Here is a 14,312-nt window from a genome sequence, read left to right as displayed (position 1 = left end):
AGGTGGTCCTTTGTTCTGGTTGCAAAGACAGGTGGCGGAAGGTGCAGGAGCATGAGGAAGAACTCTGGGTGAGGAAGACCAAGGAGCCTGTCCTTTTCCTGCTGGGGTTGGTGAAGCAGTCATGAGTCTCCGTTTTTGGGATTCATCAGTCTGTCAGGGTTCAAACAAACCCTCTGTTTTGCCCCTCATCAGCTATTAGGCCTTGGGAATATGGCCAGAGGGTTGTGTGACAATGAAATTAGGACAGATGTGCAGGATTCAGAGCAGAGCGTGACATGCTGTAAACGCTTATAGATGTGGGCTGTAATTTAGATCCAATTGGTGATGAGATGCTGGGTAACCTTATACTTACGCAGGGGTGCCCTGCTGTACACCATCTGTGCACTTCTGACCCCTGAAATGCTTAGGCCACCTAGGAGTGCTTGCAAACTGATCTGGGTGGCCCATAGCTCTGTAGTGTAGCAACACTGGATTCAATTAAAAAAACAAAACAAATTTTATCTGCCTTGACTAAGAGCTGGCATTGCTAAGATTAGAGTTGGCAGGTCCATTATTCCTTTTTTGGCTTTGGTCTTTCTCTTCTAAAGCCAGTTTCTTCATCTCCCTACTGGGTATATAAGCTTTGAACCCTGGTGTCAGACACTAGTTATCCTCTAAACACCGAACAAAACTCCGTGTCAGTCACAGAGCGAGATAGAAACCAAGCTGTAGGCCACATAGTCCAAAGAGCAGAAACTCAGGATCTGCCCTCACACTTCCTGGGAAGTCTTGAGCCCTGAGCTTCGCAGGTGGGAATGGTGGTACAAGGTGTGCTCAGGCCACAGAGTAAGGGTGGGTGGAGCTTTAGGACCAGTGGTTTCTTTCCACCTGCAGGTCATCCCTCCTCTTCAGAGCGTCCCAGGATCCGGAACAGATTCTCCTGGCAACTCTCTCTCCTTTCACATGCTCCAATCCTTGTCCTTAGTTTTTCCCTTCTCTCCTTGTTGGGCCTCTCATCTATTTCTGGCACGTGGGTCTCCTTGTTGGAGAGACAGGGCTTGTGTTCAGGGAACACTGATGGGAGGCCATGGATGGGGTGGAGCCTGCAGAATCCAAATGATGGTTTCCTGTGTATTTTCTGGAAACTTTCCATGCTCACGAATGTATTTATATATAATCTAATCCCTTTCTTACTCACTGTTCATACTACTCTGACTTCCTTTTTTACGTAGCAAATTAAAGATATTTTCACGTTGGCACATAGGGACCCACCTTCTCTAAGTCATGTGCAGCAGGGGTACTTATGAGATATAGTGTCACATTTCCCTCCTGGGTGGGACCCTCTGCCACCTGCTTTAGCCCTCTCTCGGGATGCCTATTCCCCATGTATAAGCCAAATTCACTGCTCTTTGCAAAACTAGTAGATGTTCTAATTTTCACTTTTAAAATTATGAATGAAGTCATTGACAAGTGAAGTGAGTCTCTCTGATCTGCCTTCATGTCCCTGTGGATATTCTAACCCTGAAAATGGCTTACAGCTTCCGGAACACACAAGACAGGAAGGGCAGGGGGAGGTGGACAGGCTGTGCAGTGAGCCAGCACCAAAGGGCATCTAGGAAACTGAGGGATCTGCTCACTATTTCCTTGTGGGCTGGTTTAGGCAAATGATAAATATTCTTTTAAAAAATAGAATTCATAATGAATTTTATTGTTAGGAACAGTAACAAAGTGATTTGACAGTGGCTAAACCTGTACACATGGTAAAAGCTGATTCCTGAGCATGTGTGTAGGCACAAGTTCTAATTGTGAATTTGATCAGTATATGAAGTCTTATATTTGCAAGGAAAAAACTGATCCTAATGAATATAATTTTAGTACATTTTAAATGGAAGTGGAAAAATGGAGGTAGCTCATCCTTAATGTGTAAAACAGTGATCCAGAAAGGGAAATGAGTCCAATGGGGTTTTCTGCAGGAACTATATTCTTGGTAAAGAATCATCAGTGACCTGCTTTTGGTGACTATAGTTGGTTCTGCGCACTTCTCCTGGGTGAATACTCAGGTAGTGGAATGGCTGGGTTATTTGGCAGCTGTGAGTTCTGACAAATGAATGCACCCAGGAAACCAGCACCACAAGCACTATCGTGCACCCGCGCATCACTCCGAAGGCCTCCTTGTGGCACTCTATAATCCCTCCAGCCTCCTTCCCTCCCCGGCCCCAGCAACCTCTGATCTGTGTCTCTCACTGTATTCATTGGCATTAAAAAAAAATCTTGTAATAAATGCAATCATACAGCTTCTTTCATTCAGCATAATCATTTTGAGACTTACCCATGTGCCCACGAGTTCTGGTGGTCTATGCCTTGTCACCGCTGAGCATTCCACAGTCTTGTCTGCACCACGAGCTGTTTCTCTCCAGCAGGTGATGGACTTCCAGTTGTTTACAGTTTGGGACCATTACAAGTAAAGCAGTTACGAGCGTCTGAACACAAGTCTTTGTAGGAGCATATGCTTTCATATCTCCTGGCTGAGTACCTACATGCAGGGTCATATGGTGGGTGCATGGTGAGCACTTTTTAAAACTGTCAAAATGTGGTTTCAACACTCTACATCAGCATTTTCTGAGAGCTCCAGTTCTTCTAGCTCCTTGCCAACACTTGGTGTGCTCAGTCTTTTTAATTTTTAAAAGATTTTACTTATTTATTTATTAGAGAAAGAGAGAGCATAAGCAGGGGCAGAGGGAGAGGGAGAAGCAGACTCCTCGCTGAGCAGAGAGCCCAATGCGGGGCTCCATCTGAGGACCCTGGGATCATGACCTGAGCTGAAGGCAGAGGCTCAACACACTGAGCCACCCAGGTGCCCCAAATTTTAGCCATTCTTATAGGTGTGTAGGAATGTGAGTTTTTTCCTTACAAATGTAGTTTATAAATAAATTCAAAGAATTCTAAATGAATATAGTTGAGATTTATCAGTGAGATAATAGGGCAGTAACTTTTGACAGCAAAATGTGGGAGGGCGCCTAGGGAAAGGAGGAGGTAGAGAGAAAAAAGCATAAAATTCATCCAAACAGAATTTGGATTTTTTCAAGCATCACAAACATCAGTGGGAAACATCTGAAAGACATACCGATAGCAACAGACTTAGGAAAATTTCTCCATTAAGCTAAGTCTATCCCATATAAAGATACTCCAAAGTACCCAAACTCCCAGAGCATCTCTGTCTGCTGAAGTTAGTACTCCTAAATAGCAACACTTTTATATTTAAAACAACATCCTCATGGTGTGTGGCTGGCTCAGTAGAGTGTGAGACTCTTGATCTCGGTGTCCTGAGTTCAAGCCCCTTGTTGTGTTGTAGAGATTACTTTTGAAAAAGATACTACTGCCCTCTCCCCTCCAATGAACACAAGTCAACAATTTGCCTACATTCAGTTTATCTCTCACTTTTAGGGTGATGAAAGGTTTGCCCTTCACAGGAAGGATCCTGTGCCACCATATTGACCTTTATATGATTCGTGTATTTCCAATGTATGCTTTGATCCTGCCCCACGAATCCTTCCTTCTCAAAGCTCTAGAAAATCTTAGTTTTGTTCTGCATGCTCAATGAGAATTCATTCATTTCTGTGATAGTTTCATAAAGAAGAAGAGAAACAATGCAGAGCCCAGGGGTGGGACCTACTGGCCAGCACTGGTATTTCTCCTGGCTGGCTTGAGCAATCACTGAATTGACCTTGGGAGGCAAATGTGCGCCACCATGCCAAAATCATGCTAAATATCATGCTGAGATAGATTTGGGAGTATGGCTAGGGTCAAATGATTCTTCAAGCTATATATGTCAGGAATATTTATGAAATTTGTAAATTTTGGGGTTTTAAGTTTCTGAGATAAGAATCCAAACTTCAGTAACTTTTCACCTTGATTAAAATGACTTACGTGTCGCATTATTTTAAAGCAGCCAAACTGTTCTCTCCATATAGAATGGCATCACTAATATCGCATGGTCATTGTGATGTGGCTTTAGTGATGAACGGGCTGTCCTATCATTTTACTCCACTTTGTTCTTCAGTCACTCAAACACTATCTACTCATGCCAAATGTACATATTTTTCATATACACCACATTGTTCAGACCCGTTTGTAGAATATAGGCCACTTCCAAAATTACAATCCGCATTTCTAACATCAAATAAAACAAAAAATTCTACACGTTTCTTCTTTAGTGCCAAGCCTTTGAAAACAAACTTATTCAGAAAAGTGGTGCTCTGCATTTAGCTATTACTCTAAGGGAGTAATAGTGCAAAATCATGCAAGATCCATCTATAAGTAAGGAACAAATTAATAATAGTGGAAATACATTAATTTGAAAATTATATTTGGAGTCTACGAATTCAACCAAATGTTAGCTGGCAGCTGGAACAAATCAAGATTTTTTAAAAAGATTTTATTTATTCATGAGAGACACACAGAGAGAGGCAGAGACACAGGCAGAGGGAGAAGCAGGCTCCCTGCGGGGACCCCATTGTGGGACTAGATCCCAGGACCCCGGGGTCACACCCTGAGGCAAACGAAGGCAGACGCTCAACCACTGAGCCACCCAGTACCCCAAAACCAAGACTTAATGGGCATTCCAATCAGTTCAAACCTTATGCTGTTCTTTTTTAAGGAAATAAATTCTCTAATACCAGTGCTATCTCCTCTAGGTAATTTGTTTAGTGTGATCATATCCAAGGCCTGTGATTGTTACCTCCTAACTACGGCACAAGTGCCTGGGTACTCTGTGAGCTAAACAGGACAGGATGCCCTTTGAGAAGATTAAGTAGCACTTCTCTGTTAAGTCTTGTTCAGAAGACCACAGAATCTACCAGAAGTGACCTTCCAAAACATTTTCCACACTAAAGATGATAAATACATCTCATGTGATCACAAATTCTAGAGAGGCCAGCAAAATGTTAAAATAAATTGGTCCTTAGGGTTAGTGAGTCATTAATACCTGCAATCTGATTTTGTTTCTTAGTAAAGTTAGCATTACTTCATCTGCTAAAGGAATAAATCTACTTATTCTCTAATTTAAAAGGTAGACTTTTAAACGCCTGGGTGGGGGCAGCCCTGGTGGCTCAGCGGTTTAGCGCCGCCTTCGGCCCAGGTCGTGATCCTGGAGACCGGGGATTGAGTCCCACGTCAGGCTCCCGGCATGGAGCCTGCTTCTCCCTCTGCCTGTGTCTCTGCCTCTCTCTCTCTCTCTCTCTCTCTGTCTCTCATGAATAAATAAATAAAATCTTATTAAAAAAATAAATAAATGCCTGGGTGACTCAGAGGTTGAGCATCTGCCTTCAGCGCAGGTTGTGATTCCTGGGTCCCAGGATCAAGTCCTGCATCGGGCTCCCTACGAGGAGCCTGCTTCTCCCTCTGCCTATGTCTCTGCCTCTCTCTTTGTCTCTCATGAATAAATAAATAAAATCTTAAAAAAAATAAAATGGAAGTTAGACTTTTGAATCTGTTCAGAGCTTCTTTCTCAGATTTTTTTCTTAAATCAGCAAACCCATTTGATGTAGAGAGAAAGCACTTATGTAGTTGGAAAAATTTTTTTTTACAGATTTTATTTATTCATGGGAGACAGAGAGAGAGGGGGTAGAGACATAGAGGGAGAAGCCGGCTCCATGCAGGAAGCCCGATATGGGATGCGATCGTGGGACTCTGGGATCACGGCCTGAGCCAAAGTTGAGCTACCCAGGCATCCCCTAGTTTTTTGTTTTTGTTTTTTATTAAAGATTTTATTTATTTGAGAAAGAGACAGAGAGAGCATGACAGGGTTGGGGGGAGGCAGAGACAGAGGAAGAGGGACAAGCAGGCTCCCCTCTGAGGGCAGATCTCGACGCTGGGCTTGAACCCAGGATGGGAGACAGAACCTGAGCCAAAGTCAGACGCTTAATGGGCTGAGCCACCCAGGTTCCCCTGTTTATCAAGTATTACTAAAAAATAACTGACATACTTTGCTGTTAAGCTTAAGGCATGTGGCAGGATGGTTTGATTTACATCTGTTATGAAATGATTGCCACAGTAGGTTCAGCTAACATCCATCTTCTCATATGGATACAATAAAAATAAAATAAAAGAAAGGAGAAACATGTTTTTCTTGGGGTAAGAACTCTTAGGGCTCACTCTCTCCTGGTCGCTCTCCCTGTATCAGGTCGCCATCATCACTGTTGCAACAGGACGCCTTTTATCTTACACCCAACCCCTTTAAATTCTAATGTTTCTTGAAAATGAAAAAACTTTAAAGATTTTATGTATTTCGCAGGGAGAGTGAGAGAGAGAGCGAAAGCGAGCCAGAGAGCAGCTGGCAAGGGGGTGGGGGGGAGGCAGAGGCTGGGGGAGAAGCGGGCTCCCCAGACGATGCTCCATTGGGGCCCTGGGATCAGGACCTGAGCTCTAGGCAGAAGCTCAACCAGTGGAGCCCCCGGGCGCCCCTAAATCCCGACTCTAAATGCAGTTGGCTCCACAGTTTGGGAAGGGGCTGAGGTGGCTGACATGTATACATTCTTCCCATCAGCATTTCTCGGTTTCTTTTTCTTTCTGCGATCAAACACCCATCCCCTAATCAGAGCTGCTGATGGAGAACTTTCCTGAAGTCCTGCCACTGCCCCTGGGATCTGCGGCTGGTGGTATCTGGGCATTACCATCTCTGCCAGTCTCACAGAAAGTTCCAGCACTGAAGCTCCTTCTTCAGGATTTGGGCATTTAACCATAGACAATTTGCTCTTTTGTTTGGGGATTGTTTGGTGGTTTAGTTAAAAGGATACAATCCAGGAAGAGAGAATGGAAGAGATGAATAGGGCCAAGTGCGTGGGGGAAGCTGCTGTGCACTCGCCCCCAATTCCTGGAAATCGGGTGGTGTTAGCGCATCGCCCCCATGGCCAGTGCCGTGGAGCATCACTGTTTTCATGTGCCCACTGCCATTGACATATCTTCTCTTGTGGTTTGTTCAAATCTTTGCTTTTTAAAAAATTCTTATTGTGGTCCTTAGAGTTTTGAGTGTTCTTTTTATATGCTGAACGTAGGTCCTGTATCATACATTCTAGTAAATATTTTCTCCCAGTCTCCAAGGTTTAAAAAAAAAAAACTCTAAGTAGTGTGTTTTTAAGAATGGAAGTTTTAAATTTTGAATAAGTACAGTTAATGTGTTTTTTCATTGATTGTTCTTTTGGTGTATCTAAGAAATTTTTGCTTAACCCAAGGCCTCAAAGATTTTATACTTTCTAGAAGTTTTAGTTTTAGGTTTTACATTTAGGTCTATGGTCCATTCTCAGTTAATTTTTGTTAAGGGTATGTAAACTATGGAGTGAAGTTCATTTTCTGTATGTGAATATCCAGTAGCTCCAGGGTCGTATGTTGCAAAGAGTTTTCTTCCTCTACTGAATTGCCTTCATATCTCTGAAGAAAATAGGTTGTTCACATATGTATGGTTCTACCTTTGAGCTCTCTTTTGTTCCCTTGAACAGGTTTACCCTGACGGTGCTACCGCAGCATCTTACTACCTATGGTTTACAAGAAGTCTTGAAAGTAGGCAGTCTACATCTTCCAAATTCTTTTCAAAGCTGTTTGGTAGCATTTCCATGTGAATTTTAGAATCACTTTATTGATTTATAAAACAAATCCTGCTGGAGTTTTTATTGTGATTATGTCAAATCTATAAAATTTAGATTTTTAAAAAAGGATTTTTATTTATTTATTCATGAGAGACACAGAGAGAGAGGCAGAGACATAGGCAAGAGGAGAAGCAGGCTTCCTGTCTTGATCCCAGGACCTCAGGATCAGACCTGAGCCAAAGGCAGATGCTCAACCACTGAACACCCGGGTACCTCGATACAGATAAATTTAAAAAAAATCTTTAAGTAATCAACATGCTTACTTACTACCCCGAGATCAAGAGTCACGTGCTCTATGCCAGGAGCCCTGCATCCATGGATTTATTTGAGGAGACATGACATCTCAACAATATTGAGTCCTTTGAACCATTAACACGGTTAACGGTTATCTTTCCAATAATGTTTATATTTAAGAGTTCTTTAATTTCTCTTGGCAATGTTTTAGTCTGAGTGTGCAAGCCTTTTGTCAAAATTACTAAGTATTTCATATTTTGATAGGATTGTAAATGATATATTTTTTTGTGTAAATGATATTTAATTTCAACTTTCAATTGTTCATTGCTAGTATTTAGAAATAGAATTATTTTCTGTGTATTAATTATGCATCCTGAAACCTTGGTGAACGGACTTATTAATTCTAGTAGTCTTTTTTTTAAGATTTTATTTATTTATTCATAAGAGACAGAGACAGAGAGAGAGAGGCAGAGACACAGGCAGAGGGAGAAGCAGGCTCCACGCAGGGAGCCCGATGTGGGACTCGATCCCGGGTCTCCAGGATCACACCCCGGGCTGAAGATGGCGGTAAACTGCTGAGCCACCGGGCTGCCCCCCTTTTTTTTATTTTTTTATTTTTAAATTTTTTTTATCCCCCCCCCTTTTTTTTTAAAGTAGGCTCCATGCTGGCATGTGAGCTTGGACTCATGACCCTGAGATGAAGACCTAAGCTGAGATCAACAGTTGGACACTGCACTGACTGAGCCACCCAGGCGCCCCTTTAGCAGACCCTATTTATTGAAGTATAGTTGACACACACAATGTCACATTAGGTTCAGGTGTACGACATAGTGATTCGATGAGTCTACATGTTATGCTGTGCTCATCACAAGTGTCACCATCCGGTGCTATTACAATACCACTGACTATATTCCCTGCACTCGACCTCTCATCCCCATGATTTATCCCATAACTGGAAGCCTGGATCTCCCACTCCTCTTCCCTCATTTTGCACATCCCCTCCCACCCCCACCCCTCGGGCAGCCATCAGTTTGTTCTCTGTATTTATGGGTCTGTTTCTGCCTTTTGTTTTATTTTGTAGATTCCACCTGCAAGTGACATCATATGGCATTTGTCTTTCTCTGACTTATTTCACTTAGCATAACACCCTCTAGGTCCATCTATGTCATCGCAAATGGCAAGATCTCATCACTGTTTATGTAGAATAACATTCCATGTTCATACTCCACATCTTTCTTATCCATTCATCGGTTAGTGGATACTTGTGGCGCTTCCATATCTTGGCTATTGTAAATAACGCTGCAATAAACATAGGGGTGCATATATCTTTTTGTTTTTTTTTCAGGTAAATATCCAGCAGTGGAATTATTGGATCATATGTTATTTCTAATTTTTTGGGAAGAAAGTCTGTACTGCTTTCCGCAATATACCAATTTACATTCTCACCAACAGTGCACAAGTATTTCCTTTTCTCCACATTCTCGCCAAAACTTGCCCTTTATTGTCTTTCTGATTGTAGCCATTTGGACAGGTGTGAGGTGCTATCTCATTATGGTTTTTATTTGCATTTCCCTGGTCATTAGTGATGTTGAGCATCTTTTCATGTGTCTGTTTATCATCTCTAGCAGCCTTTTTGTAGATTCCCTTGGGTTTCTACATAGAAAAGCAAGTCATCTGCTTTTATATATATTTTTTATATATTTTGTCCAATCTGGATGCCTGCCTCCCTTCTTCCTCCCTCCTTCCCTCCCTCCCTTCCCTCCTGCCTTATTGCACCAACCAGAACCTTCAGAACAATGTTGACTACAAGAGTTGGGAGTGGAATCCTTGTCTTGTTTCTGATCTGAAGGGCATATAATTAAGTCTTTTATCATTAAGTATGATGTCAATAGAGGAGTTAACTGTTAAGTATGATATCCTTCACAGATATCCTTCATTAGGTTAAGGCTGTTCCCTTCTACACCTACTTTGTTAAGAATTTTTTTTAAGCTTTTCAATGTCAAGAATGAATGTTGGATTTTGTCAGAAATCTTTTCTGCATCTATTGAGATGGTCATATAGTTTTCCAGTTTTACTTTGTTAATCTGGCGAACTATACTGAATTCCTTTTAAATTAATTAATTAATTAATTTTTACTTATTCAAATTGATTAACATATAATGTATTATTGGTTTGAGAGGTAGAGGTCAGTGATGCATAAGTCTTATAAACACCCAGTGCTCAATATATCATGTGCCCTCCTTAATGTCCATCACCTGGTTGCCCTGTTCCCCTACCTGCCTCCTCTCCAGTGGCCCTGTTCATTTCCTATGATTAAGAGTCTTTTGATTTGTCTCCCTCTCTGATTTTGTCTTGTTTTATTTTTTCTTCTCTTCCCCTATGATGCTCTGTTTTGTTTCCTAAATTCCACATATGAGTGAGATCATATGATAACAGTCTTTCTCTGACTTAGTGAGCTCAGCATAATATCCTTTAGCTCCATCCACCTCATTACAAGTGTCAAGGTTTCATTTTTTGATGGCTGAATAGTATTCCTTTGTATATATAGACCACATCTTCTGTATCCATTTATCTGTTGATGGACATCTTGGTTCTTTCCATAGTTTGGCTATTGTGGACATTGCTGCTATAAACATTGGGGTGCAGGTGTCCCTTATGATCACTACATTTGCATCTGTGGTGTAAATACCCAGTAGAGCAATTGCTGGGTCATAGGATAGGTCTCTATTCAACTTTTTGAGCAACCTCCATACTGTTTTCCAGAGTGGCTGCACCAGCTTTCATTCCTACCAACAGTACAAGAGGGCTCCCCTTTCTCTGTATCCTCACCAACATCTGCTGTTTCCTGCCTTGTTAATTTTAGCCATTCTGACAGGTGTGCAGTGGTATCTCATTGTGGTTTTGATCTGTAATTCCCTTGTGCTGAGTGATGTGGACCATTTTTTCATGTGCCTGTTGGACAAATGTTTATCTTCTTTGGAGAAATGTCTATTCATGTCTTCTGTCCATTTCTTGATTGGATTATTTGTTGAGTGTTGGGTTTGAAAGGTTCTTTTTTTTAAATAATAAATTTATTTTTTATTGGTGTTCAATTTACCAACATACAGAATAACACCCAGTGCTCATCCCGTCAAGTGCCCTGCTCAGTGCCCGTCACCCATTCACCCCCACCCCCAGCCCTCCTCCCCTTCCATCACCCTAGTTCGTTTCCCAGAGTTAGGAGTCTTTATGTTCTGTCTCCCTTTCTGATATTTCCCACACATTTCTTCTCCCTTCCCTATATTCCCTTTCACTATTATTTATATTCCCCAAATGTATGAGAACATACACTGTTTGTCCTTCTCCGATTGACTTACTTCAATACCCTCCAGTTCCATCGACGTTGAAGCAAATGGTGGGTATTTGTCGGTTCTAAGGGATGAGGAATATTCCATTGTATACATAAACTACATCTTCTTAAACCATTCATCTTTCGATGGACACCGAGGCTCCTTCCACAGTTTGGCTATTGTGGATATTGCTGCTAGAAACATCGGGGTGCAGGTGTCCCAGTGTTTCATTGCATCTGAATCTTTGGGGTAAATCCCCAACAGTGCAATTGCTGGATCGTAGGGTAGGTCTATTTTTAACTCTTTGAGGAACCTCCACACAGTTCTCCAGAGTGGCCCCACCAGTTCACATTCCCACCAACAGTGTAAGAGGGTTCCCTTTTCTCCACATCCTCTCCAACATTTGTGGTTTCCTGCCTTGTTAATTTTCCCCATTCTCACTGGTGTGAGGGGGTATCTCATTGTGGTTTTGATTTGCATTTCCCTGATAGCAAGAGATGCAGAGCATTTTCTCATGTGCATGATGGCCATGTCTATGTCTTCCTCTGTGAGATTTCTCTTCATGTCTTTTGCCCACTTCATGATTTGATTGTTTGTTTCTTTGGTGTTGAGTTTAAGAAGGTCTTTATAGATCTTGGAAACTAGCCTTTTATCTGATACGTCATTTGCAAATATCTTCTCCCATTCTGTAGGTTGTCTTTTAGTTTTGTTGACTGTATCCTTTGGTGTGCAAAAGCTTCTTATCTTGATGAAGTCCCAATAGTTCATTTTTGCTTTTGTTTCTTTTGCCTTCGTGGATGTATCTTGCAAGAAGTTACTGTGGCCGAGTTCAAAAAGGGTGTTGCCTGTGTTCTTCTTTAGGATTTTGATGGAATCTTGTCTCACATTTAGATCTTTCATCCATTTTGAGTTTATCTTTGTGTATGGTGAAAGAGAGTGGTCTAGTTTCATTCTTCTGCATGTGGATGTCCAATTTTCCCAGCACAATTTATTGAAGAGACTGTTTCTTCCAATGGATAGTCTTTCCTCCTTTATGGAATATTAGTTGACCATAAAGTTCAGGGTCCACTTCTGGGTTCTCTATTCTGTTTCATTGATCTATGTGTCTGTTTTTGCGCCAGTACCACACTGTCTTGATGACCACAGCTTTGTAGTACAACCTGAAATCTGGCATTGTGATGCCCCCTGATATGGTTTTCTTTTTTAAAATTCCCCTGGCTATTCAGGGTCTTTTCTGATTCCACACAAATCTTAAAATAATTTGTTCTAACTCTCTGAAGAAAGTCCATGGTATTTTGATAGGGATTGCATTAAACGTGTAAGGTGCTCTGGGCTACATTGACATTTTCACAATATTAATTTTGCCAATCCATGAGCATGGAATATTTTTCCATCTCTTTGTGTCTTCCTCAATTTCTTTCAGAAGTGTTCTATAGTTTTTAGGGTATAGTACCTTTACCTCTTTGGTTAGGTTTATTCCTAGGTATCTTATGCTTTTGGGTGCAATTGTAAATGGGATTGACTCCTTAATTTCTCTTTCTTCAGTCTCATTGTTAGTGTATAGAAATGCCATTGATTTCTGGGCATTGATTTTGTATCCTGCCACATTACCAAATTGCTGTATGAGTTCTAGCAATCTTGGGGTGGAGGCTTTTGGGTTTTCTTTTTTTTTTTTAAAGATTTATTTATTTATTTATTTATTTATTTATTTATTTATTTATGATAGACAGAGAGAGAGAGAGAGAAGCAGAGACACAGGCAGAGGGAGAAGCAGGATCCATCCCGGGAGCCTCACGTGGGGTTCGATCCCGGGCCTCCAGGATCGTGCCCTGGGCCAAAGGCAGGTGCTAAACCGCTGCGCCACGCAGGGATCCCGCTTTTGGGTTTTCTATGTAGAGTATCATGTCATCCGTGAAGAGGGAGAGTTTGACTCCTCTTTGCCAATTTGAATGCCTTTAATGTCCTTTTGTAGTCTGATTGCTGAGGCTAGGACTTCCAATACTATGTTGAATAGCAGTGGTGAGAGTGGACATCCATGTCTTGTTCCTGATCTTAGGGGAAAGGCTCCCAGTGCTTCCCCATTGAGAATGATATTTGCTGTGGGCTTTTAGTAGATGGCTTTTAAGATGTCGAGGAAAGTTCCCTCTATCCGTACACTCTGAAGAGTTTTGATCAGGAATGGATGCTGTATTTTATCAAATGCTCTCTGCATCTAATGAGAGGATCTTATGGTTCTTGGGTTTTCTCTTGCTGATATGATGAATCACATTGACTGTTTTACTAGTGTTGAACCAGTCTTGTGTCCCGGGGATAAATCCTACTTGGTCGTGGTGAATAATTTTCTTAATGTGCTGTTGGATCCTACTGGCTAGTATCTTGTTGAGAATTTTTGCATCCATGTTCATCAGGGATATTGGTCTGTAATTCTCCTTTTTGGTGGGGTCTTTGTCTCGTTTTGGAATTAAGGTGATGCTGGCCTCATAGAACGAATTTGTAAGTACTCCATCTCTTTCTATCTTTCCAAACAGCTTTAGTAGAATAGGTATGGTTTCTTCTTTAAACGTTTGATAGAATTCCCCTGGGAAGTCATCTGGCCCTGGACTTTTGTGTCTTGGGAGGTTTTTGATGACTGCTTCAATTTCCTCTCTGGTTATTGGCCTGCTCAGGTTTTCTGTTTCTTCCTGTTCCAGTTTTGGTAGTTTGTGGCTTTCCAGGATGCGTCCATTTCTTCTAGATTGCCTAATTTTTTGGCGTATAGCTGTTCATAATATGTTTTTAAAATCGTTTGTATTTCCTTGGTGTTGGTAGTGATCTCTCCTTTCTCATTCATGATTTTATTAATTTGAGTCTTCTCTCTCTTCTTTTTAATAAGGCTGGCTAATGGTTTATCTATCTTATTAATTCTTTCAAAGAACCAACTCCTGGTTCTGTTGATCTGTTCCACAGTTCTTCTGGTCTCGATTTCGTTGAGTTCTGCTCGAATCTTAATTAACTCTCTTCTTCTGCTGGGTGTAGTATCTATCTGCTGTTTTTTCTCTAGTTCCTTTATGTGTAACGTTAGCTTTTGTTTTGAGTTCTTTCCAGTAGTTGAATGGATGCTTGTACTGCGATGTATTTCCCCCTTAGGACT

Source organism: Canis lupus, chromosome 10 (assembly GCF_003254725.2).
Source record: "Canis lupus dingo isolate Sandy chromosome 10, ASM325472v2, whole genome shotgun sequence".
Lineage (NCBI taxonomy): Eukaryota > Metazoa > Chordata > Mammalia > Carnivora > Canidae > Canis > Canis lupus.
This window is presented reverse-complemented; position numbering follows the sequence as displayed.